The sequence below is a fragment of the Epargyreus clarus genome, unplaced genomic scaffold (assembly GCF_041222505.1).
Source record: "Epargyreus clarus isolate Ecla_fem2 unplaced genomic scaffold, WU_Ecla_fem_2.2 ptg000031l, whole genome shotgun sequence".
NCBI classification, from domain to species: Eukaryota; Metazoa; Arthropoda; class Insecta; order Lepidoptera; family Hesperiidae; genus Epargyreus; species Epargyreus clarus.
In genome coordinates this window covers 3,995,706-4,021,602 of record NW_027332236.1, presented here as the reverse complement: position 1 = coordinate 4,021,602, position 25,897 = coordinate 3,995,706, and the positions used below count along the sequence as shown (strand labels likewise).

Here is a 25,897-nt window from a genome sequence, read left to right as displayed (position 1 = left end):
TCAAATTGCCTAATTAATAACGGCTCTAACACACGAACGACTGGATGCAGACAATCGCATCGTCACCGACCGTGGACGACTGCGGCCGCCTATTGTACTCCATCTGCTGCCCACTGCCGCCCACGGACATCAACCCCAGATAATATTAGAATTCTTCCTAAAATCGGCCAGAGATGGGTTGTTCCTAAGGACTAGGTTTCACTAAAAAAAATTAGTTTAGTGGTTGTGCCTGCGGATCGAACTACAAAATGCTCTACCATCTTAAAATATAACCTCACTATTCACAATAACAACCACATTTTTTTAAGTAATATAGAAATGGCAGAAGAGTATGCAGTCCATCTGATGTTAAGTGGCTACTGCCGCCCATGGACATCTGTAATCAACCCCAGATAGGATAAGATATTCCTACCTGATGTCGGCCGTAGATACACCGCTACTCCGGTGGACTAAGCTGGAACGCCTCGATAAAGTATGTCCTTTACCACACCCTTCAAACCAGAACACAGCAGCGCGTAGCACTGATGTTATGAAGCAGAAATAGGTGTGGAGGTGGTGCCGCCGTAGTCGAATTACAAAAGCTTCTACCACCTTTCTACACTACCTACAATTATAACCACCATTTGGCTACCACATTCACCACCACTTATGCTTTTGCATGTAAACTGCACACGTGTAAAAAATATAATGACTCTATTCCTCCTTAAATTTAGCTTTTAGGGGAATATTTCAATAAGAGTTCGAAAACTGGCGAGCGTCCAAACCTCTTAGTATGGCGGTATGATATCAAGGAAATATTGGCTCCTACACTACCTCATACATTACAAGTTAACGGAAAAAGCGTATTTTACGGAAATAAGACTTTAAAATAGTACCCTGGATAGACTTTTTATTCTATTTTTTGAACTAATAATAAAAGAAATAAACGAAGCGCGAATGGCTCGTTGTATAAATATGACTCGATTTACAATGTTAAGCAACAACGGGCGCGGTCATGGGTTGATGGGTGACCATTAGTAGCTAGTTTAATGTGCGCTTCCGGACGGAATTTGTAGAGATAGACCTACAGCCAACAATGGAATATAAAAAAAAATTGTACGTAATTGTACGTACATCGTTAACCCAGTCCCACTGCTGGGCACATAAATCCACCACCAACGCGCTTAACAAGTCTAAATTGGTAGACTTTACACACATGAGAGAACTTTTATTTTGATCGTTAAAGCAAGTAATAAATAATTTGACAAATTCCAGTAATAATTAATTAATACAGACATCATTTTGAAAAATTAGAGACTATGATTTTAACCTTAGATCCCTCATAAGAGGCCGAGTTTCAAACTACTTTTAACGAAACCCACAGCAAATGAAAATTAAAAATCATATCTATAGATATAGAAATGGCATCAAAAGTCACCCCTTTTTTAATATCATAAATTTCATCAGCCTCTGAACCCTTTTCATCTCACTCTTGTCACATTCAGGTCACGGGGATCTCGCGATGACCGCAGAAGATATTATATTTCGCTTATCTGCGCTAGACCTAAATCTTCTGGTAGTAAATGACGCCTTTTTTGCGAGTGTCATGAATATTCATTTAGGGTTACTAAAGTAACTAAAGACTAAAGAGTAAACTAAAGACTCTAGAATTTATTTAATTTATTTATGTACGTTTTTACAAAAATGTGTGGGGATGAGCCGATTAGGACATTAAAGGGACACGTTAGTCAGTAATTCAGTAATAATAAAATTAGTTATCATAGTCAGTCGGTCAAGTATATGGCATCGCATAATTTAATAAAATTGGTTATGATAGTCAGTAATTCTACTATATAGCAAAATAACCATAGCGAGGGCTAGGACAGTCTATTGAAATAGACAGCGATCCGTGCACCGAGACGCATCCTAACCAAATCCTATTCATTACAATCAAACAAACGAACAAAGTTTTCCTCTTTAAAATATTAGTATAGATTACACTTACGGTCAAACCATTAGTTACTGCCGCACCGCTTATAGAAAAAGGTTATCAGAAGGTCTCAGAAACTCTCAAATAAAATCAAACTAAACCAAATCGAAATATCAAATCCGCTAAGAAACTTTAATAAAATAAAGCAGCTTAGCAATCAATTAGTACAAGATAATTAATAAAACTTGATTAAAAGTAAACTTCTTTTTTGAATAAGTCGGATTCACAATTTCTTTTATTAACTTACTACTACTTTATAAACTTTATAAACTGATAAACTAAGTAAGATTTAAAGTATTAAAACTCTATCTTTGTAGAGTTTAAGCAAGACATATTCAACGAGGTGGCCTATTTCCGCTATTGTAGAGTTCCGTTTCCCGATTGAAACCTATTTGCTTTTCAGTGAAGTCTACAGATTGAATCCATTTGAGAAATATGTCCGGATTTGAAAACCGGCTTTTGTAATGTAGATCGTGATTATATTTTAATCTAATAACGTCACTATTATTATAAAAATGCCATAACTAAGTCGCATATCACGTGGTCAAAATTGTTAGAACCCTCTGTGGCTCAACTATTTCTGCCTAATAACAATGTTAAGCGCTGTTATGTTCTGGTTTGAAGGGTGTGGTAAAGGAGACATACTTTTCCGAGGCATTCCAGCTTAATCCTTAGGGGTAAATCTTATCTGGGGTGGATTACAGATATTCATAGGGGCCAATAGCCACTTATCATCAAGGTTTTTGAAGGTGGTAGGACCCTTTGTGGTTCGACTCTAGCGGCAACACCGCCACACCTATTTCAACCTAATAACAGCAGTGTTAGGCGCTGCTGTGTTCCGGTTTGAAGGGTGTGGTAAAGGAGACAGACTTTTCCGAGGCGTTCCAGCTTAGTCCTCAGGGGTAGCGGCACATCTGTGGCCGACCTCAGGTAGGAATATCTAATCCTATCTGGGGTTGATTACAGATGTTAATGGGTGGCAGTAGCCACTTACCATCAGTTGGACTGCATGCTCGTCTGCTACTCTTATATTATAAAAAAGTGAACTGCATGTACGTCTGCTCCTCCTAATATAGATTATAAAAAATCGGGCTCGAAATGTTCAAATTTTTCATAATGCCGTCAAAACAATGAATATAATGTAATCTGATATAACAGCAAAATGATGATTGTACACGAATTTCAGTGTTTACGTGAACGTTGAAAATTGCATAATTAAATTTACTACAAAGGTTAATATGCTTCGAAATTTCATTATGATTGAATTAATTATGACTATCAAGTACCTGTTATAATTAAAATCACCATGAAAGTACATTTTAACAAGTAAAAATACATACGATATTTTGCAAATCTGCGATTTTGGTTGCAAGTTTTTCCGTTACCCACTGCTGGGCAAGTGTTTACATACAAGTGAGACCTATTATACGTTACATATTACTCTATTTAGTATCAGCTACTGTAGGCTTCTTAAGGGTTGGTTATTACCGCCAGCCAATACTGCAAATGAGACTAATTTGGGCCTCATTTAAGACGAGCTTTTGCCCGCGGCTTCGCTCACGTTACGTAGTAATATTATTAAGTAAGAAGATTTATGCAAACTTTCATTCCCTATTTTATCCCCTTGGGGATAGTATTGATCAAAATCCTTTCTTAGCGGATGCCAACGTCATAACATCTACCTACATGCTCGATCCGTCCAGTGGTTTGGGCTATGCGTTGGTAGATCACTATGTCAGTCAGTCACCTTTGAGTTATATATATATACCTATATATATATTTAGATTAGACTTACAACACCCTCTGAATTAGAATAAATATTTTTTGTAATCTTGAAGGTGTTAGAACCCTTTGTTAAAGGTGGTAGAACCCTTAGTGGTTCAACTCCGGCGGCACCACCGCCACACTTATTTCTGCCTATTAACAGCAGTGTTAAGTGCTGCTGTGTTCTGGTTTTAAAGGTATGGTAAGGGAGACATAATTTTACGAGGCCTTCCAGCTTAGTCCTCAGGGGTAGCGGCGCATCTGAGGCCGACCTCAGATAGGAATATGTGATCCTGGGGCTGATTACAGATGTCCATGAGCGGCAGTAGCCACTTACCTTCAGGGGGACTGCATACGCGTCTGCTACTCCTATATTATAAAAAAAAAACTTAGTAGACGAGCATGCAGTCATTATATTAATTATTATATCATTAAACTTACATACTTTTCCGAGGCGTTCCAGCTTAGTCCTCAAAGGTACGGCGTCTCTATGAAGACAAACAGAAATAAATGTAGCGGTGGTAATACCGGATTTGAACCACAAAGGATTATACTACGTTCAAGCTGCTAATACTGAAGTATTTGTGACGGTGGTTTCGCCAGTGGTACCACGCTGATTTCTACCACCTAAATCTAATAATAAAAGGTGTGGCAAAGCATCTGTCAACGGCTCCAAATAGAACCTTTTTTCAGCATAGACTTAGTAACATTATTACGTTAATAAACTCATTATTCCCGAAATACTATTTTATATAATAAAAATCATTATTTATTTTCTCTGACAATTCATTTTATGACATTTTATTATTTAGATTCCTTCTTTTTTATATAGTTTCCCGGTACATTGTCACCAGCAATTAAATATACTCTGATTAACGTAATTAACTAAAAACTAGTATCTAGTATTGAAAATATATCCTTACGTTCGTGGGTAACAGAGCCTACATATGACTAGATGGACTTAATACGGCACTCCTTGCTTACTACGTCAATCTTATAATTAATCACAAAAAATATAAATGAATTGTAATGTACACAACCCATAGTAGTTTTGTAGTATAATGACTAAGCAATTGACGTTTCTCAAAGTAATTTATAATACCTTTTAGAATTAGTCAGTACGATTTATCAATGTAACTAGTACTATAGGGTTTCATCAAAGAACTCGCGCATAGTACTCTACCATGCATGAATGACGTCATTCATATCGTCCATATCATTGTTTGAACATCTCCGGATTCCTGTATGTACCACACCAGACACCAGTCAATAAACCTTTAAATTTGGAACACCCCAATCATTCTTACAATCATGAACGCCTACAAATTCTTCCTTTGGGCCTAGTACGTGCGGGGCTCTCTTAGCACCTAATGCTCCCTCCCGCTCCTACTTACCCAACTTAGATACGTGCTTCTCTCTCTAAAAGACACCCACTCACAACGAGCTCACACCTACGTAGCTACGAGCCCTGTTTTCAGTCTAACCCCCGACGCGGTCGCAGCTGCACGTGAAGACAATAATCTCCGCACTGAAATATCGACAATAATTCAAATTCTCCCCGCGTCCCGCGCGGCAGCTATGCGTTTTTGACGTTCGATTTTTAAAATAACAATTGACAATAATTCATTATTCTGATTAAAAAATAGTATAATTTATTGACGAAAATTTTCGTTTATTGAGCGGTAAATTTCTTGGCTGATATTAGAGAGGTGGAGTCGTGAACAACAGGTGAGTACTTAGTAGATTCGAGTTTCCATTCACTAAAACCGTTTCAAGAGATTCTTTTTTTAAAAACAGTGGACGTACGTTGAAAGTGAGTCTGCTGTTCATCAATGGAACGGTTTTGGACTGAATGAATATTTATAGCAACATTTTGTGTAGCTAACGTATGGAGGAGTGAATGATTTCGTGTATCTGTTTATTTTTGTATTAAATTTACGTGTCTGGTGTTTTTATAAAGGACATATTGAATTGATTTTTGTCAATGTGAATTTGGTGTGGTTTTAGAAAATTACGTCGATTTTTTCTGCAAGTTTTACATGTAAAATGACTCATTAAAAATTATGAATCACAAATATTCCTACCACTTACGCGACAATTATTTTTCATTTAATTCGCTAATGATTTTTACTTGCGGTACTTATAAAGCTGCGTTCCACCGATTTTGTTAGGAATATCAATTTCAGATTAAATAAATTAATATACAAATAAAAATAAATGAAATTGGTAGATTTATTATATAGTTAATTGTTAATACCTGATAATTTATAATTGATTTTTTAAATAATTTTACTTTTTCGCGTTAGTTTTAATATACCAATTTAATAGCAAAATAATCATAATTATATTACAATACATTTATTACAGAGATAGCACGCATATTGGTATTTTTTGTCTAAAAGCGCAAAGCTAATACGCATAGCGTAAATTTTACTACTTAATAGATTATTATTCAATATTAATAATGAATTATTGAACTGGTCTGTTACCCTAAAACATACATATACATTTATATCCCTAAAATCTAAAGTAGAGTTCAAAAAATAAGAAAGAACATTTATTTTCAGTACAATAAAATATTACATAATATTTGCGAAAATTGCGAAGACCTACATTTATGAAATTGAATTAACCACTTAATATCAGACAGATTACTTTAAATAGTTAAAAATATTGACGAACTGAATAAAAATAAAAAGTGGATATTTTAATAATAAAACGTATGATTTTTTTTATAATATAGGAATAGCAGGCGAGCATGCAGTCCACCTGATGGTAAGTAACTGCCGCCCATGGACATCTGTAATCAACTCCAGATAGGATTAGATATTCCTACTTCAGGTCAGCCACAGATGAGCCGCTACCCCTGAGGACTAAGCTGGAACGCCTCGGAAAAGTATGTCTCCCTTACCACACCCTTCAAACCAGAACACAGCAGCGCTTAACACTGCTGCTATTAGGCAGAAATAATTACCCTACGAATGTATTTAAGGTTTTGATTTTTCCGCAAATGCAACGATTTTCCGCAATATCTGATGGAAAGCGATGCAGCCGAAATTGGCTCGCTGGCTTCAAAGATTCACGTCCTTTAAAGGGAACACAGACATCAGCGAAGTATCGCAAAGCAAGCCTGCCCAGCTTATTCATTATCTTTAAGAGATTAAGGTCGTTTTCAATTAAATTCCGGAAAGGTACACTCCTATTTTGTACGATTGCAAAACGAAGATGCAAGTTATTTCGTACCAAAGAGAATTTCAATTAAATACGAATAATCCGTCGAACATCTGAATGTTCGGGTGGAAAGCCACAGTCAGTACGTGCAGTAGCTTCGAATTCAAATTCTATAGAAAACGACTAGAATAACTAGCATCGCTGATTGTATGAACTAGTTTAGTAAATTTCTTGTATTTTCTTTACAAGTTTAAACCCTTTGCGGTTCGACTCCGGCGGCACCACCGCCACGCCTCATCATCATCATCATCAACCCATTACTGTCCCACTGCTGGGCACGGGTCTCCTCTCAGAATGAGAAGGATTAGGCCATAGTCCACCGCGCTGGCCAAGTGCGTATTGGTAAACTTCACATACCTTTAAGATTTTTATCTCTCAGGTATGCAGGTTTCCTCACGATGTTTTCCTTCACCGTTTAAGCAAGTGATAATTAATTTCTAATACGCACATAAATTTGAAATTCAGAGGTGCGTGCCTGGGATTTGAACCTCGAACCCCTCGATCGAGAGGCCGCGTTTCTTAACCACTAGGCTATCACTGCTTATTTCTGTCTTATAATAGCAGCGCCACGCCTATTTCTGTCTTATAATAGCAGCGTTAAGCGCTGCTGTGTTCTGGTTTGAAGGGTGTGGTAAGGGAGACATACTTTTCCGAGGCGTTCCAGCTTAGTCCTCTGGGGTAGCGGCGCATCTGCGGCTGATCTCAGTTAGGAATATCTAGTCCTATCTGGGGTTGATTACAGATGTCCATGAGCGGCAATAGCCACTTATCGTCAGGTGGTCTGCATACTGCTACTCCTATAAAAAACTACTCTTACAAAAAAAAATCACAACATTTTTTTTTTATTTTACAATCAAAAAGACGCTTCATGCCTGCAAGTCCATCATAATATTTTCAAAGGCAGATGAAGTATATTGTTTTTTGTATTTTTTTTTTTACAAGATTGGAATAGTAACCAATCGTGCAGTCCATCTGCCATCTTTGGATACCTGTGATCATGAGAACAACAGATTCTACCTGAAGTCGATCATGCACTATCACTCCTGAAAGCTAAAAAACTTATATGTAAAGCAGCTGACATCCGCACCCTTCCACCAAAATTCAGAACGTCTCACTCTTCTTCACGCTAGAATTGGTAAGGTACTCCTTCGTCGAACCATACTGAGACTACTATTTTACATGATATGACTAATATCTCTGTATATTTCCATTACACCCACGGAAAATTCTAGGAGCTAAGAAGGAGTAATCGATATCTTGTTCGGAAAGAAGATTCGTATCCAAAATTGGGAAGATTCTTCACAATGAAGATGTGGAAGATTTTGATTGTGGTAGAGTCCTCTGTGGTTCGACGCCGGCGACACCACCGCCACACCTACTTCTAGCTAATAACAGCAGTGCTAAACGCTGCAGTGTACTGGTTTGAAGGGAGCTTAATCCTCAGGGGTAGTGTCGCATCTGTGGACGACCTCAGCTTGGAATCTAATCTTATCCCAGGTTGATTACAAGTGTATATGGGTGGTTGTAGCCACTTACCATCAGATGGATTGCATGCTCATCTGCTACTCTTATACTATTTAAAATGATGTGTAAGATGATACATATGTCTGTACTTCGCCTTCGTCATCGCTCCAATTTGAAGGGCAGAGAGCATTTAATTAACTAATTACCAGCTCTTCCCGTCTAATTATCTTAAATTACTCCTTAATGGACCTTAATAATATCAAGATGGCATTTTAATAAATAATTGCATTACTCTCAAAGAAATTTCTTATCTATTTTCACCAACGAACCATTTTTTAGCGCGAAGACATCCTTAGAGATATCCTTCTACCCAGTGGAATGGAAGGGATATTCTCTTACCGATCAAAACTCAGCATTCCTCTGGGCGCTCGGTGCCTGGTCACAAGGTCCCTCTCAGGTGTCTTGGTGCCCCCCCCCCCCCCCTAAGTTAGAACGCCTCAGATAAGTATATCGTCCTTACCACACCCTTCAAACCGGAACTCAGCGCTTAATACTGCTGTTATTAGGCAGAAATATGTACAGCGGTGGTGCCTTCAGAATCGAACCACAAAGTAACCTACTACAGCGACTGCTGATGTCGAAAACAAAAATCCAAAACAGCACTATTCAATATTTTTTTAACGTGGTAGAGTGTAGCGGCTCAACAATTTTCAGATCTTACGAAAGATATTCCTTTATAGTTATTAGTAGCAATGGACTGGTGATTAATTTTTCAGATAGCACTCCTGCTTTATTGAGTAATCAAGGTTTATTGATTTCAGTGACCTCCTCACATCAGGAGGATTGCTTGGTCGTCGGACTCACATGGAATCAATTCCATTCATCGAATATTTCTAATACCATGATCTAACTATAATATAATATCTTTTCCATAAAATCATAAAATCAAGGAATCAATAAGTAAATAGATTAGTAAGCTATCACTGATAGTAATCGATCACTAACATTAAAGGATGGTTTATAATCATCATCATCAACCCATTACTGTCCCACTGCTGGGCACGGGTCTCCTCTCAGAATGCGAAGGATTAGGCCATAGCCCACCGCGCTGGCCAAGTGCATATTGGTAGATTTCACATATCTTTGAAAACTTTTTTTTAAGAATTATCAGGTATGCAGGTTTCCTCGCGATGTTTTCCTTCACCGTTTAAGCAAGTGATAATTAACTTCTAATACGTACATAACTTTGAAAAATCAGAGGTGCGTCCCTGTGATTTGAACCTCGGACTCCTCGATTACGAGGCCGCGTTTCTTAACCTACGCTATCACTGCTTTTCACTGGTTTATAATACAAGTAGCTAATTCAATATCCAGTTCGTTTGGTAAGTGGTTACTGCCGCCCACGGACCATTGTCCCTGGGCGGCAGTCCATTGACATATGTAATCAACCGGACCTGAGGTCGGTCCCGATGCGTTACTGCCCTTGAAGACTAAGTTGGAACGCCTTGTACAAATCTCTCTAAACAACAGGACTGTCCTGTGTACTGTCTTTATTAGGCGGTGTTGCTTCCAGAATCGAACCGCAATGGTAACGGTGTTACCATCTTCAAATATAATTGGAACATAACACGTAATTCATTCACAGATGCGTTACTTCCACTCAAAATGAGGACAAAATTTGTGTACCCATTTACTTCCAAAAGGGTCGAATCATTTACCATTAAACCAGAACACAGCTGAACACTGTTATAATACAGGAGCATGTGTGACGGGAATACCTCCGAAGTACACATACTAGACATATTGATATGCAATATCTAAATACCGATATTGCATATCAATACGTCAATGCTTGAACGTGAACGTTGAATAGAGCATACACAATGCATGTCACCCCCATGCATAGAGCATAGATCAAAAGCTACCGCATTGTTTATGCAGATCATATCTCATGAGTTCAATATAGACTTGGACAATCATATCTATTATTATCGAAACTGCAGAGGACACACACATTTCTAGCGTAAAGAAGTTTTGCACTTCGCTGAAATAGGTGTGGATTCTGGTTAACTTACACATAAGCAGGCGAGCATGCAATCCACCTGATGCTAAGTGACTACTGCCGCCCATGGACATGTGTAATCAACCCCAGATAGAATAAGATTCCTACCTAAGGTCGGCATGCACCGTTACTGCTGTGGACTAAGCCGAATCGCCTCGAAAAAGTATGTCTCCCTTACCACTCTAAGTTGTTCATTGGATAGCAGTAGTATTTTGTCCCTGTAGTTCCGGGACCAGAATAGGGCTACGGTATCCCCTGCCTGTCGTAAGAGGCGACTAAAAGAGGGCAAGAGTGGAAGCTCGAACCGCCTGGCCAGCAACCCCGGGATGGACGGCGGTATGTGTGGTCGCATACCGTCGTGAACACCAGATGGTGTGAATGGAGATCCCGGAGTCCTCTACGCAGCGCCGAGGACGGCCACCGGGGGGGTTTTAGTGCGGTAAGAATCCCACATAACCCCGTGCCGCTCCCACGACATAGGGTACCTTTTGAAAGTTTCCCCCTCGTCAACAAAAAAAAAAGTAGTATTTGCTGGAGGTCTTAGACAGTTTAAAAACATCCAACACGGCTTTGCCAGTAACCAGTAAACTGTTTATTACCGTTTGCCATTACCGTCCTATACCAGCACACAAGAGAAGCCTGGAGGAGGCCTTTCCCAGTTATAAAGCACCATATATTAACCTTTCTCTTTCTTAGTCAACACATTACTGTCCAACTACTGGGCACCGAATTCCTTCATGTGTAACCTATAACGTTGATGAAAGTATTGGTAGATTTCACAAACTTTTGACAACCTTTTTACAGAATTCTCAGGCTTGTAGTTTCACGATGATTGTCTTCCTTCATAGATAAACAAATGCTAGCACTTGTAATGCATACATTCGTGACAGGGATTCAAACATCGGACCCTCATATAGGAGCAGCAAACTCCAAACCACTAAGCTATCATAGCTTTTAACTATTTTCAGGTTACATTAATATTCCTTTTATTCGACAGCGCAAAACTTTCCTCTCATTTTCTTAAAATAGTTCAATATCAGTAAAAGCGTACAGGGATTATCTAATACAATTAGTTGAAGTAAATCTGCGGTTGCAAGCATCGGTCGAGCAGAAATTGTAATAAAAAAATAAAATAAAACAGTGGAGAAACACGAGTGCTTAATCCAATTACACGTTTTTCCATTTCTAATTAATTCACATTCATCTGAAGGTGGTAGAACTCTTTGTGGTATGACTCCGGCGGCACCACCGCCACATCTGTTTCTGCCTAATAACAGCAGTGCTATGCGCTGCTGTGTTCTGGTTTGCAGGGTGCGGTAAAGGAGACATACTTTTCCGAGGCGTTCCAGCTTAGTCCTCAGGAGTAGCGGCGTATCTGTGCCTCGGGTGGGAATATGTAATTCTATATAGGGTTGATTACAGATGCTCACGGGCGGCATGGCCACTTACCATCAGGTGGACTGCATGCTCGTCTGCTACTTTTCTATTATATAAAAAATCTAAATAATTAGTATATTTATAACGCTGATGTTACAACGTCAAGGATGGTAAGAGTGTAATTTATAATACACGTGTGTTTTACTGATGTCCTAACCCGAGACCCGCTCTCTGTCTCGCCGGTATGGTGATGTAACATCACGTGGATCTTCATAATTAAAACAAATAATATATTCAGAAATAAATGAGTTTTAGTCATTGAAACTCATAGAATTCCCATATAAATCATAATTTTATCTGAACTCTTCTAGCCTATAAGTAGGGAGCCCATGATGTCAAATGTGTAGAAACTCGAGCGTCGTTAGGACCAATACAATTGTGTAGACTAAACGTTAGAACGAAGAAATGGTTTTATGATATTTTTCGATTCAACGGTGGAGAGAACTTCTAGAGGATCCCAAAGATGTAAAAAAATGAGTCAGATGTAAATACTCGAGCACGGCAGATTATTAATAGAGTATATAGTCCACTTATCTCTGATGCTTGAGTCACTCCCGAAACCCTATTACTCCCCTATTACTTTATAACTATACTTATTCCTGTATCTCCCTGCCCCAATACCTGCAATTTTACAAAAATGCTAAAAGACACATTACGATTTAACTTAACCCATTTGCCGTCCATTAGTGCAATATGCGTGAAGCAGTTTACAGATTCAATCCGATTCAATTGACTCAATTCGTCTGGCGCAAGGTACACAAAATTAATACCGGTGCTGACTCATGTTTGAATATTTTGCAGCTATTTGAGCTTCGTTGCAGCTGGTTAACTCATATTTACACAATCCATCTCATTTCGAAATGAATTTTGGAAATATTTTTATAAATAATCTGCAACCGTTTTTATATAATATTTTTTGTCACAGAAGATTTACCCGCTCTACACTTCCCCTACACCTGCCTTACACCTACCCTACGCTTGCCTACCCCATATTTATAACCTGTAATACACCCTGTGGGTTTGAGGGGATATAAAACAAAATAGTTACATAGGTCCCACCAGTCTGTTGTCCCTGTAGTACCGGGACCAGAATAAGGTAAATTGCTCCCCCAGGGCAGAGCCCGATAGAAGGGCATCGCGTTAGGAGGACTCCGGTTGTGTTACGTTGGAGATCCCGGAGTTCTCCACCAAACGCTGAGGACGGCCACCGGGGGGGGGTTTAGTGCGGTAAAAATCCCACATAACCCGGCGTCACTCCCATGGCGTCGGGTACCTTTTGAAGGTTTCCCCAAAAAAAAGGTCCCACCAGTCACTAAGGCCGTTGAGACACATCAGTTTTCACCACGTATCTTTCTCAAAAAACATACTACCCTTGTCCCTTAAGCATAATTTATTAGTATATGACGTAGTGGCTTTATTAATTATCCGTCAATTAGAGCAATATCGGTAAACGCATTAGAGATCAGTAAATTCAATTAGTGCGAGTTCCAACCCGTTCGGTGCAAAGTACACAAAATTAATTAAAGTTTTCGTTTCATAAATTTTCTTTTGAGTTTTTAATACAACTGAATTTCAGTTTCAAAGTTTACCTTAAGTGTAAAGTTTGTTAAAGTCAAAACTGGTATTTTTTAATATAAGCTTTACCGCTTAGATTTTTGCAAGATTTTTAGAGGTCTAAAGTCGATTTGGATTGACTTTTACATATAATTTTAATCGAATTCATCGTGCTGCGATGGCTCCATAATCGCCATTATTTTTATTAAATATAATTATCACACAATCATGCCGCTAACTTATTGGTGAGTAGTTACTGCGGCCTGAGCCTTTATTATTAATAATTTAGTAAAACTGTAGGAGGTTGACCACAAACCTCTTCCTGCTCCTACAAAATAAGCAGGAATGTCTTAGCGTCACACTAACGCATCTTAAGTATACACACTCCACTTAAAACAAGCTTTTATATGTTTTAAATATGTCTGACATTAATATATCAGTCGACCCAAGACGGATGTTTCTATAAACATTATTCATAAATATATCAGAATTGACTTAATCCATTTTCCGTCAATTAGTGCAATATCGATAAACGCGTTAAAGATCAGCAAATCCAATTAGTGCGAGCTTCAACCCGTCCGGTGCAAGGTACATAAAATTAATTACCGTCATCGTTCATTAGAAATTCTTCCTTCTTGAGTTTTAAACGCAGCTGTAATAAAAAATAGAGCTCGCAGAATGAAGCTTAAATTACTTTGAAATATATTTCCAAATATAAAAGCTTAGATTTTAGTATTTTTTAACAGTATTCAATCAATTGGAATTGATTTATCAAGCAACCATACCACCCACTTAAGGTAAAAGGTCACTGCTACCTGAGCGAGCAATCAATATTTAAATCTGATTATGTCCTAACTAAAACATCGTGAGGAAGCCTGCATAAATGAGAGATTTATAAAAAAAAAATCTCAAAGGTATGTGAAGTCTAGCGATACGCATTTGGCCAGCGCGGTGGACTATAGCCTAATCCTTCTCATTCTGAGAGGAGACCCGTGTCCAGCAGTGGGACAATAAGGGGTTGATGATGATGATGATGTCCTAACTGAAGTTGACTGCATATGCTCTACTACCACAACAACATAAGCTGAAATGTCTTAGCGTCTCTTCATACCAGAACCTACATATAACACAGCAGTAACACTGCTGCTATATGACTGAAATAGGTCTGACAGTAGTACCTCAGTGTAACCACGTCCAATTTTACCTACAAACATTATTCATGAATATATTACAAGTGACTTAATCCATTTTCCGTCAATTAGTGCAATATCGGCAAACGCGTTAGAGATCAGCAAATCCAATTAGTGCGAGCTTCAACCCGTCCGGTGCAAGGTACACAAAATTAATTAACGTCATCGTTTCGTAAATATTCCTATTCGAGTTTGAAAGCTGGATTGAAATTCAAATATTAAAACCTAGATTTTTGGGAATAAATCAAATCAAGTAGGGTTTATTTTTAGCTGCGTTTTATGTCTCGCTGTTGGTCAAAGTCTCTTAAAAACTGAAGCAGGCTTATAGGAAGCACCATCATTACTTTTCAATGAGGATTGATGGACAGTGGTAGGGTTAAAAATAAACCTACGGGAAATATTTAGAAGGGTTTAAGCAAAGTAACGGTTGTAAGTGACATCCAAAGCACGCATGCACGTTTAGGTACTAATGGTCAACCATCCAACTTCCGACTGCGTCCTATACGGCTTAACTTTGATTACGATGTACCGAAGCCGTGGGAGCTATGCTCATTTAGATTATCATTTATTTGATGTGACAACCAAAAATAATCACGTTTCATCAATGTGCACAGCATACATCATCAATTACGAATGATGACGTCATCGCTCAATTAATACGTGGGCGCCTACAATGCATGCAAATGGAGGCGTACATTAAATATTCAAAACTTTAGCTACAGTATTACAAGAATGTTCCCGAAATAATTGAAACAGAATCATTGCTTTTATTTATCTGAATGGAATTTATATTAACAATGCATGAATATTTTTTTGTTTATGAATGATCTAGGGATTTTCGTGGAAAATGTAATATTCTATGCCTTTTAAGCGATGTTTCGAAATATTAAACATTATTTAATGTCTAAGAAAGTGACAAAAATATTAAGTATACTTCACAAAAATCTTGGAATAAGATCCCTTGTCGAAATAGAAAAGTCATCTAAAAATAACATCCAATTCAAGAAAACGTTGCACTTTCAGGAAATTCGTACAAAGACATGCTGTTTCTACACGAGATGTTACAATTTGAAATATTTTTAGCCGACTCCGGAAGGTAATGTTTTTCGAGCGACATTACTTCCTTTTTCAGATAATTATTTTTAAGTCACGGGATTATTATTAATAATAAAATAACTAGTTAAAAAAAGACTAAAATGTAAAGCATTGAATTTTATATTTCTGTAATATCGGGAATTTAATTTAAATATTGATGAGATTATAGTTCTTTCAACTAAAACCGACAAATATTCGGTCTAATCGAAACAATGAATGCTACTGTCATTCGTATCACCCTTCATTATTCGTCTACGGAGGCACCACCATCTTTCTACCTAATAACATCAATGTTAAGTGCTGCTGTGCTCCGATTTGAAAGGGAGATATAATTATTCCAGGCGTTCCAACTTAGTCCATAGAAATAGCAACGCATATGAAGCTAACCTCAAGTAGGAATCCAATCATATCATTATAGTCATTATAAGTTTGAAATAAGCAATTGTATCAACCCTCAATATGTTATTCCAATCACGCTAACAAATCTCATAGAAACACAAACAAAATGTAGAATTGAATCAAATTCATCTTTACTTATACTTTTAAATAAATAATCCCACACTTCATCGGCTATCGTCTGTGGGAGTTTTACTTAGTTATCGAGCAATTGAAACTTTGTGGAGCGTGCGTCATCATGGCTTAGTCGCATTAGCGGCGATTAGGGAGGAAGACGTGGTGGATAAACTTAGTGTATTTTTCTGCTTAGCATTCATGTTTAGCTACTAACGTTACGTGTACTGTTCTAGATCTTATTATTCGATACTTTCTTTTGAAGGTGGTAGAATCCTTTGTGGTTCAATTGAGGCGGCACCACCGCCACACCTATTTCTGCATGATAGCCGTGTAAGTGCTGTTGGATACTGCTTTGAAGAGTGTGGTAAGGGAGACATACTTTTCCGACGCATTCCAACTTCGTCCTCATGGGGTAAAGGCGCATCTTTGGCCTCAAGTAGGAATACCTAATCCTATCTGAGGTTGTACAGATGTCTATGGGCGGCTGTAGCCACTTACCATCAGGTGGACTGCATGCTCGTCTGCTACTCCTATATTATACAAAAAATCAGCGACAATCGAGGCCATCACTGTCGTCCATGTGTAACCTCCCTAATTATTTATTTATTTTTAATTTAAAGTGGGATTTTTTAGCTGGCATCATCCCGTACAAACAGACTATTAAGCAATTCATCTCATGACATACATACTTTTAAAAGATTTTAAATTGCGCACATACGGTTTCTTTCGCCACTTCCTCTCCATAACGAACCACTTTCCAAAGCGGTAGTAGTTTGTTGATGTTCGAAAAAATCAATATGAATTAATTTTGAATAAACGAAATTTGAATTTGATTTAATAAAAAAAAATAGAACCTAAATTATTGTTTAACCTCCCCAATTGGTAAGGTAGCTGAACTTTGATGGATTAATATGAGAACGATCATTGATTACAAAAGTAACCCTTGTCCTTTAGAGTAACCCTTATGTACCCTTTAGACCTAGATCATATTCAGATGTCACGTTCGATGTTCTGATATATAGGGTCAAGGGTTCTTCAGTAAATCACGTTAAAAGGTACGTTGGCACCCACTCTATCTTATATATCAAATTCTCGTGTCACAATGTTAGTTACCGTACTCCTCCGAAACGGCTTTACCGATTTTCACCAAATTTTATATGCATATTCAGTAGGTCTGAGAATCGGCTACTATCTATTTTTCATAGCAATAAGTGATAAGTGTTGTTCACCCTTAACATTTTTTTATTTATATGGCAACACAACGTTTGCCGGGTCAACTAGTTTATTTATAATAATTTTAACTATCGGTGGTGACTTACTGGCGGTCATGTATTACCTCCCTAACTGCTCAGCACGGTTTTAGTAGATTTTAGTAAATTCGTTCCTTAATGCCTTTACTCCCACTAAAACGACACCACACCACAATGCAGCAAGAAAATGCCTGCAACTGGAAGGTGGTAGAACCCTTTGTGGTTCGACTCCCGCGGCACCACCATCGCCCCTATTTTTACCTAAAAACAACAATGTATGGCACTGCTGTATTTCGTTTTGAAGGGTGTGGTGAGACATACTTTTCTTATTATTATTATTCTTCTTTTTTCGTAGGCGTTCCAGCTTAGTCCTCAGGGGTAGCGGCGCATCTGTGGCCGACCTCAGGTAGGAATATCTAATACTATCTGGGGTTGATTACAGATGTCCATGGGCGGCAGTAGCCACTTACCATCAGGTGCTTTGCATGCTCGTCTGCTACTCCTATACTGTAAAAAAACTGGATTGCTTTCCTGCTACTTCTTGTAGTTACGGTTGTAGCATTAGAATTGCATTGTGGTCAATTACGTCCAGCTGTTGATTGGAACGGCAAAATGGGTTCCATGAACGGTGAATATACCTATGCATTTTCATACAAATTTACACCCGCCCACGGAGCAATTGTTATAAGTAGAATGGATATATGCCTGTGAATATGCACTAAAGAGCTGAAAGGGGTTGAAAGCTTGTGGTCGAATAAATCGATCACACGGTAACTTAGCACTTACCCTACCAAATTCTATACGTTCAATACAGCCCTTATTAAGTAACACACCTTTAAACTAAGTAATGTGACCTTAGTAAAGACATTTGTATGTAAGTGGCAGGTAACAGCATTAAAAGGACAGAACCAAAGAGCAATAAATGTGTTAGAAATGTTCAGAATTCAAAGATGGCAGAACCCTTTGTGACTAAAGGTACGGCTACACCTATTTCTACCTTATAACAGTAGTCTTACGCGCATATATTCTGAAGGGTATAAGATTCTAATGAGAACGTAAAATAAATTCTCAACGGTAGCAACTCATTTTAGCCTAATTTAGGTAAGCCTAAATCTTTTTGAGCCTAGTACCTGAGTCCACATGTATAAGAAATTACTAAGCATCAAGTGAACTTTTTTTTATAATATGAAGTAGCAGACAAGCATGCAGTCCACCTGATGGTAAGTGGCTACTGCTGTACATGGACATCTGTAATCGTCCCCAAATAGTATTAGATATTCGTACCGGAGATCGGTCACAGATACACTGCTACCCCTGAGGAGTAAGCTGGAACACCTCGGAAAAGCATGTCTCCCTTACCACACCATTTTCAATTGTTATTCTAGTTCAAAGAATCAAAAATCTTAAGCCCAAAAACCCAAAACAGTTCATTAATACAGTTCATGTGGGCCCCAGTTTATATGGCATCGGCAGCTCTATAGATATATAACTCTATGGCTCGCAGCATCAAAGGACCCGGACTGTATACCATGAGAGCAAACCACTCTAGCAATTTAACTGCTTAATTAACTTTGGGGGCAGGTAAAAGCTTTGATGGTATACTGTGTTCGTGTAACGTTTGGTAAAGTAGGAGTATGGTAAAGTATAGTATGGTAAGTTGTCTAAAGTTATCTTAAAGGAAATATCAAAGTTATAGCATAATAAAAATCATTGAATAAATAATAACGCTTTTTTACAATTTGAAGGTGGTAGAACCCTTTGTGGTTCGACTCCGGTGGCAACATCGCCACGCCTATATCTGTCTAATAACAGCAGTGTTACGCGCTGTTGTAAGAGTTATACTTGTAAGAGTTGTGATGTAAGAGTTATACTTATCCGCGGCATTCTATCCGCATCTGTGGCTGAGCAAAGGTATAACTTTAATCTTATCTGGGGTTAACTAGAGATGTCCATGGGAACCAGTAGCTACTTACCACCAGAACTGTATGCTCGTTTACTAATCCTATGATATAAATAAAACAAACAGCTACTAACTGTTAAAATAAACTTCAAAACAAAAAGCTTTATCCATTTCGATTTTCATATCAAAATTCCTTTTCACGTCAAAAAATAATAGAAAGGCACTCTTTATTATTCAGTGACAACAGTACGAATTGTGATTGTTTCATTTTACTGAAAGAATCTCGATACAAACAATGAAATTGTAAAATTTATTTTGAATATTTTCGTTTTAATCATTACATTCATTATTTAATAAAAATAATGGGTATTACGTATTTATTGACGATGGTAGTTTCTTGTCATGATTTCAATGACATGTGTGATAGAGCGGTCGCTGTACCAATCTGACGCGGAATTAGTTCCGGATTCGATTCCCTGCCAGACAGACATCTGAATGAGGAGTTTGGTTATCTGTTCTGTAACTGGCTGTTTCTTTATTCATCTTTGTGTGTGTCACAGGGAATCCCAACGCGGGCTGTTAGTGTAGTAAGCGTCTATTATTATCATTATTGTTGAAGGTGGTAGAACCCCATGTGGTTTAAATCCGGCGGCACCACCGCCACACCTATTTCTGCCTCATAACAGTTTTAAGCACTGTGTTGTGGTTTGAAGGTTGTAGTAAGGGAGACATACTTTTCCGAGGCGTTCCAGCTTAGTCCTCAGTGGTAGCGGCGTATCTCTGGCCGACCTTAGTTATGAATATCTAATCTTATCTGGGGTTGATTACAGATGTCCACGGGCGGCAGTACCTACTTACCATCAGGTGGACTTCATGCTTGTCTGCTACTCCAGTATTATAAAAAAAAATGATACCTCATTTAGCGTTACTGGGATATAAAGACCAAGAAAAGCCAGCTACATTACGTCAGCAGCTAGCACCGACATAACCTCAAAATCTCGACACACCGTGAACCCAAAATCCATTACCAATACGGGCGTCTAAAAACGCCTTACACAAAATTGAGTTTTCACGCACTTTATAAAGATAAGGGGAGAATTATGTCGAATTACTCCATTACACAATTCCAGAGCCGCTGAAAATACCAGAGGGTGTGAAAACGGTGAACATATACGCACAGGCACATCGTAAGCTATATATAGATATGTCGGTTGGTATAGAAACGGTCCATATTTTGTAGACCGTAATAAATATATTTTTGATTTGATTTGATTTTGATATGTTTTGTTTCGCCAAATTTTTTTTGCAAAGGACCCTTGCCCAATAGTGGTATGATACATACTATGGTGTCAATTTTACAGATAATAGAATCCAGATAATATAGAAGTAGCTGATGGACATGCAGTCCACCTGATGGTTAGTGGCTACTGCCGCCCATGGATATCTGTAATCAACCCCAGATATGATTACATATTTCTACCTGAGGTCTGACACAGAGGCCCCGCTGCCCCTGAGGACTAAGCTGGAACGCCTCGGAAAAGTATCTCTCCCTTACCGCACCCTTCAAACCGGCAGAAATAGGTGTCACAGTGGTGCCACCGGAGGTTTCTACCACATTCACTTATTGTACTTAACACAACTAACATAATTTTGTAGTGTTGCTTGCCAACCCATACCTACCACAAAAATATTAAATATCTTTAATTATTTAGTTTAAATTCGGTTAAAATGATAATAATCTGTATTTTTTGTTTAAGGTTACATAGACTGTGATTTTAATTTTATTTGTTCTAATTATTTGTTTGTTCTAATAAAAAAGCCTTAATAAGATAGTATAAATAGAAACATCATATTTATTTAAAAATCGTTAACCTTACATAAAAGTTATTTGCATTTACTATTACGAACAAACATATTACGAATAAACCGTCCTTCAAACTTTAAACGAATCCGACCCACCGTTTATATTTATAATCCGCGAAGAAAAAATATTCATGAAATCCAAATCTGAATATGCAAATGTGTTAGCGATGTCAATAACTTGGGATCATCTCAGGGAAATCACTCAATACTGGATAAATTAGGTTGGCGTGTATTTTTAGAGTTCCGTACACAAAGAGAAGAACGGAATCATATTAGTAAGCCTCCACTGTCTGTTTATGTGTCACAGGGCTCTATCTCCGTAATTGACAGAGACTTGAGTTTTTTTACAAAGTATGTAATTTTGGTTGCTATAATAACAAATACTAATAATAAAGAAAAATATGAACATTTTGGTGGTACAGAACCCTCCGCGTGTAAGATCGACTTGCACTTGGCCAATTATTTTTTAATTTAAATCAACCAATGAACATGTAGTCCAACTGATCGTATAAACTTTAATTCTATCCAGGGTTGATTTTTTTTCATAATATAAGAGCAGACGAGCATGCAGTCCACCTGATGGTAAGTGGCTACTGCCGCCCATAGACATCTGTAATCAACCCCAGACATGATTAGATATTCCTACCTGAGGTCGGCCACAGATGCGCCGCTACCCCTGAGGACTAAGCTGGAACGCCTCGGAAAAGTCTGTCTCCCTTACCACACCCTTCAAAACGGAACACAGCAGCGCCTAACATTGCTGTTATTAGGTAGAAATAGGTGTGGCGGTGGTGCCGCCGGCGTCGACCCACAAAGGGTTCTATCACCTTAGATTATTAGTGTGGTCACTTTGAAGGTGGTAGAACCCTTTGTGGTTCGACTCCGGCGGCTCCACCGCCACACCTATTTCTACCTAATAACAGCAGTGTTAGGCGCAGCTGTGTTCCGGTTTGAAGGGTGTGGTAAGGGAGATAGACTTTTCCGAGGCGTTCCAGCTTAGTCTTCAGGGGTAGCGGCGCATCTGTGGCCGACCTCAGGTAGGAATATCTAATCCTATCTGGGGTTGATTTCAGATGTCCATGGGCGGCAGTAGTCACTTACCATCAAGTGGACTGCATGCTCGTCTGCTACTCTCATATTATAAAAAAAAAAAAAAAAAATCAAAAAAAACTACAAGCTACTTTACTTATATTTTGAAAGAAAACTGACTATGCAATAGCATTTTCATTTCATCGCTCAACATGTACAAGATACATAGAAATTCCCTTGAGGTTACGACGAAGGCTACGGGGTCTTCTAAAAATAGTCGGCAATAATTTCAAGCATCCTCCACCGGTCCATTTGCTCGAGACTACGCTCCGACGCGCACTAGATGCCCCATCCCTTATCTTACACACACATATCTAACACTTTGACGCTTTATACACATAGAGACCCACACTAGGATACTCTGTATCGTCGGTAGACACATAGACATACACAAATACAGACCCAGAATAGAACTAAATTCATCATACAAATATCTGTCTGACCAGGGATCATGTACATAGATAGAACACATGTAGTTTTTTAAATAGTTTACACATCAAATCAATCAAATCAAATCATTTATTTGCAAGAACATAGTATTTTACAAGGATCTTAAATTTATAACAATTATCTTATGTTCTACCACATTGGGCTTGCAAAATTTATATATCTTGTTCATTATTACATGGAAAGTCAAATATATGTTATACAGGAATCGTCAAAATTAAAATTACATAATTAAAGAGATGTCATCAAATAAAACATTATTAATAATTCTAATTCTATATAGTGGATACCAATAATTTAAACGATTAATTTGATTATTTCATGTCATAATATAAATGTATTATCGTTCAAGAATTCATTGATGTTGTAATAACACCTATCGACGAGGAAGCTATATAGTTCACTTTTAAACATACGTATATATATATTTTTACATATGTATATATTTTTCGTTAATATATGTATTATGTCATTATTCCATCACTGTGGCACTGCTTTGCATGAGTTTAGGCCACAGTCCATCGCACTGGCCAAGTGCCGATTAGTATACTTTACACGTCCTTTTTTTTTTTTTTTGGTTTTCGAGGGGGAAACCTTCGAAAGGTACCCGGTGCCGTGTGAGCGACACAGAGTTATGTGGGATTATAACGCACTAACCCCCCGCGGTGGCGGTGCGTAAAGGACTCCGGGATCTCCAGAGGAACGCAACCGGAGTCCTCTTAGCGCGTTGCCCCGTCGGGCTCCGTCCAAGTGAGCATGCCGCTCGCCACACCGTCTTTTGTACACGACGGTATGCGACCACACATACCGCCGTCCTTCCCGGGGTCGCTTGCTGGACGGTTTGAGCTCCCACTCTTGCCGCCCGCAACCCCGGAAGCCCCTTTTAGTCGCCTCTTACGACAGGCAGGGTATACCGTAGCCCTATTCTGGTCCCGGTATTACAGGGACAATACTTTACACGTCCTAAAGCTTTTTTACCCCTTTTAAAAATGTTTTAACCCTTGGGCATGCAATTTTACTCGCGATGTTTTTCTTCACCGATTAGACAAGTTATAATCAAATTCAAGTATAGACATAACTTTAAAGATTCAGTCTGGGATTCGAACCTCGGACCCACTGATTATGAGGTCGAGTTTTTTGTGATGTGGTTCTACGACATAGAATTATAGTGAACGTAGCGCTACGCCGTAGCAACATCAAATCGTAGCTTACAAAAGGTTACGAATATATTTTTAGTATGATAGTTGATTTTGTTTTCAATTGATATTCACATTACATTTCACTTGTTTATTAATTACTAGCTGACCCGGCAAACTTTGTATCGCCTCAAAATCTATTTATGAAATATATTTTATTATTAGGAAAATTAGTCAGGAAATAATTTTAAAACAACTATTAGGAAAACTTGTCAGGAATTTATTAATTAAAAACAAACGTTTATAAAACGAGAACATTTTACTTCACAATTTTTACTTTACAAACTTAACAAAATAACAATTAATCATAAAAATTATAGATTCGACAAGAAAAGTGGCAGAGTAACGTTCTTTACAATAATCGGAAAATAACTGCCCAGAAGGCGATCTACAGTGCCCTTTTATACGACCCTTTTTACTGAATACCCTCATTTTAAAATTACATTTTCTATCTTCTGTTGACGTTCCTAACATTATATAGCCTATGTTACTCGTGGATAATGTAGCTTTCGAATGGTGAAAGAATTTTTAAAATCGGTCTAGTAGTTTTTGAGCTTATTCATTACAATCAAACAAACAAACAAAGTTTTCCTCTTTATAATATTAGTATAGATGATGTATTAAGGTGGCAACTGTGAATCTTAATGAATCTTTTGAAGATGGTAAAAGCCTTTGCGGGTCGACTTCAACGGCACCACCGCCACATCTACGTGTGTTCTGTACCCTTAGTATGAGTTTTTACATTTTGACAAAAATTACTGTTTTGGTTTACGTATTTGTCCATACATTTCCAATCAGCGCCCCTAACAGATTGTATTAGAACTTATTTGTACTGGTTTGATGGATGTGATAAGGGAGATGTGATGAGGGAGAAAATTTAATAATAATTATTTAATAATATTGTTATGTTAATGTTTTAAAATTATAAATTGACTGTTTAAAATTTAATTTGAATAATAAGAAGACAATTATGTATTAATTAAAATTTTGCATACCTCTAAGAGGTGTAATATAGAGGACAATTTTGAGGATATAACAACTGTATACCTATATTAAGCAAAATAAATGATTTGATTTGATTTGATTTGAGATATATTGTTACGTGGCGCTCCAATTTAGTGTTGAGCAGCAATAACGCATTTGTGGCTAACTTAAGACAGGAATCTAATCTTATCTGGGGTTGATTACAGACGTCCATGAGCGGCAGTAGCCAGTAAGCGGATTGCATGTTCGTTCATTACAACAATAAACGTATATTTTTATACAGTTGCTACTTATCATAATAAAAGTCGCCCCAAAGAGAACGAAATATTTCACCAACCAAGAAGTGATGCGAAACTCTGTAAATAATCATTTTAAGTGGTTTTTCAACAAGCTAAATAGCAAAGTGCTAAAGGCACTCAGGAATGACAAATGCTCACAGAAAATGAAACTTTTAAATGGAGTTTAAATGTACTTTGTGTAGTTTTGGTTAGTAGTTTTCGAGAACTTTAATGTAACTTCTGTAGTTATTCTTCGAAATATATCACGTTATCCTTCATATTTAAAACAAGGTTTCATTGCACAATTTTATAAGGACATATTAATAAGAAACTAGCTGACCCGGCAAACGTTGTGTTGCCATATAAATAAAAAAATGTTAAGAGTGAACAACCCTTATCACTTAGAGGTATAAAAAATAGATAGTAGCCGATTTTCAGACCTACTGAATATGCATATAAAATTTGGTGAAAATCGGTAAAGCCGTTACGCAGGAGTACGGTAACTAACATTGTGATACGAGAATTTTATACTAAAGATTTATATATTTTTGTTAGAAATAGTAGTACACTTCAAACCAAAAAAAACTTATTAAATTATTATGAATACTTAT

General features: G+C 37.8%; 1 protein-coding gene across 1 annotated transcript in view; it reads left to right on the top strand.

The window, feature by feature from the left end:
* Positions 1 to 5,229: 5,229 nt before the first annotated feature.
* The window catches only part of LOC140754771 (uncharacterized), a 98,018-nt gene continuing 77,350 nt past the window's right edge, over positions 5,230 to 25,897 (top strand). Inside the window, exon 1 of the mRNA XM_073089862.1 lies at positions 5,230 to 5,461. The gene's annotated coding sequence lies outside the window, so the exon portion shown is untranslated. The remainder of the gene's footprint in view (positions 5,462 to 25,897) is intronic.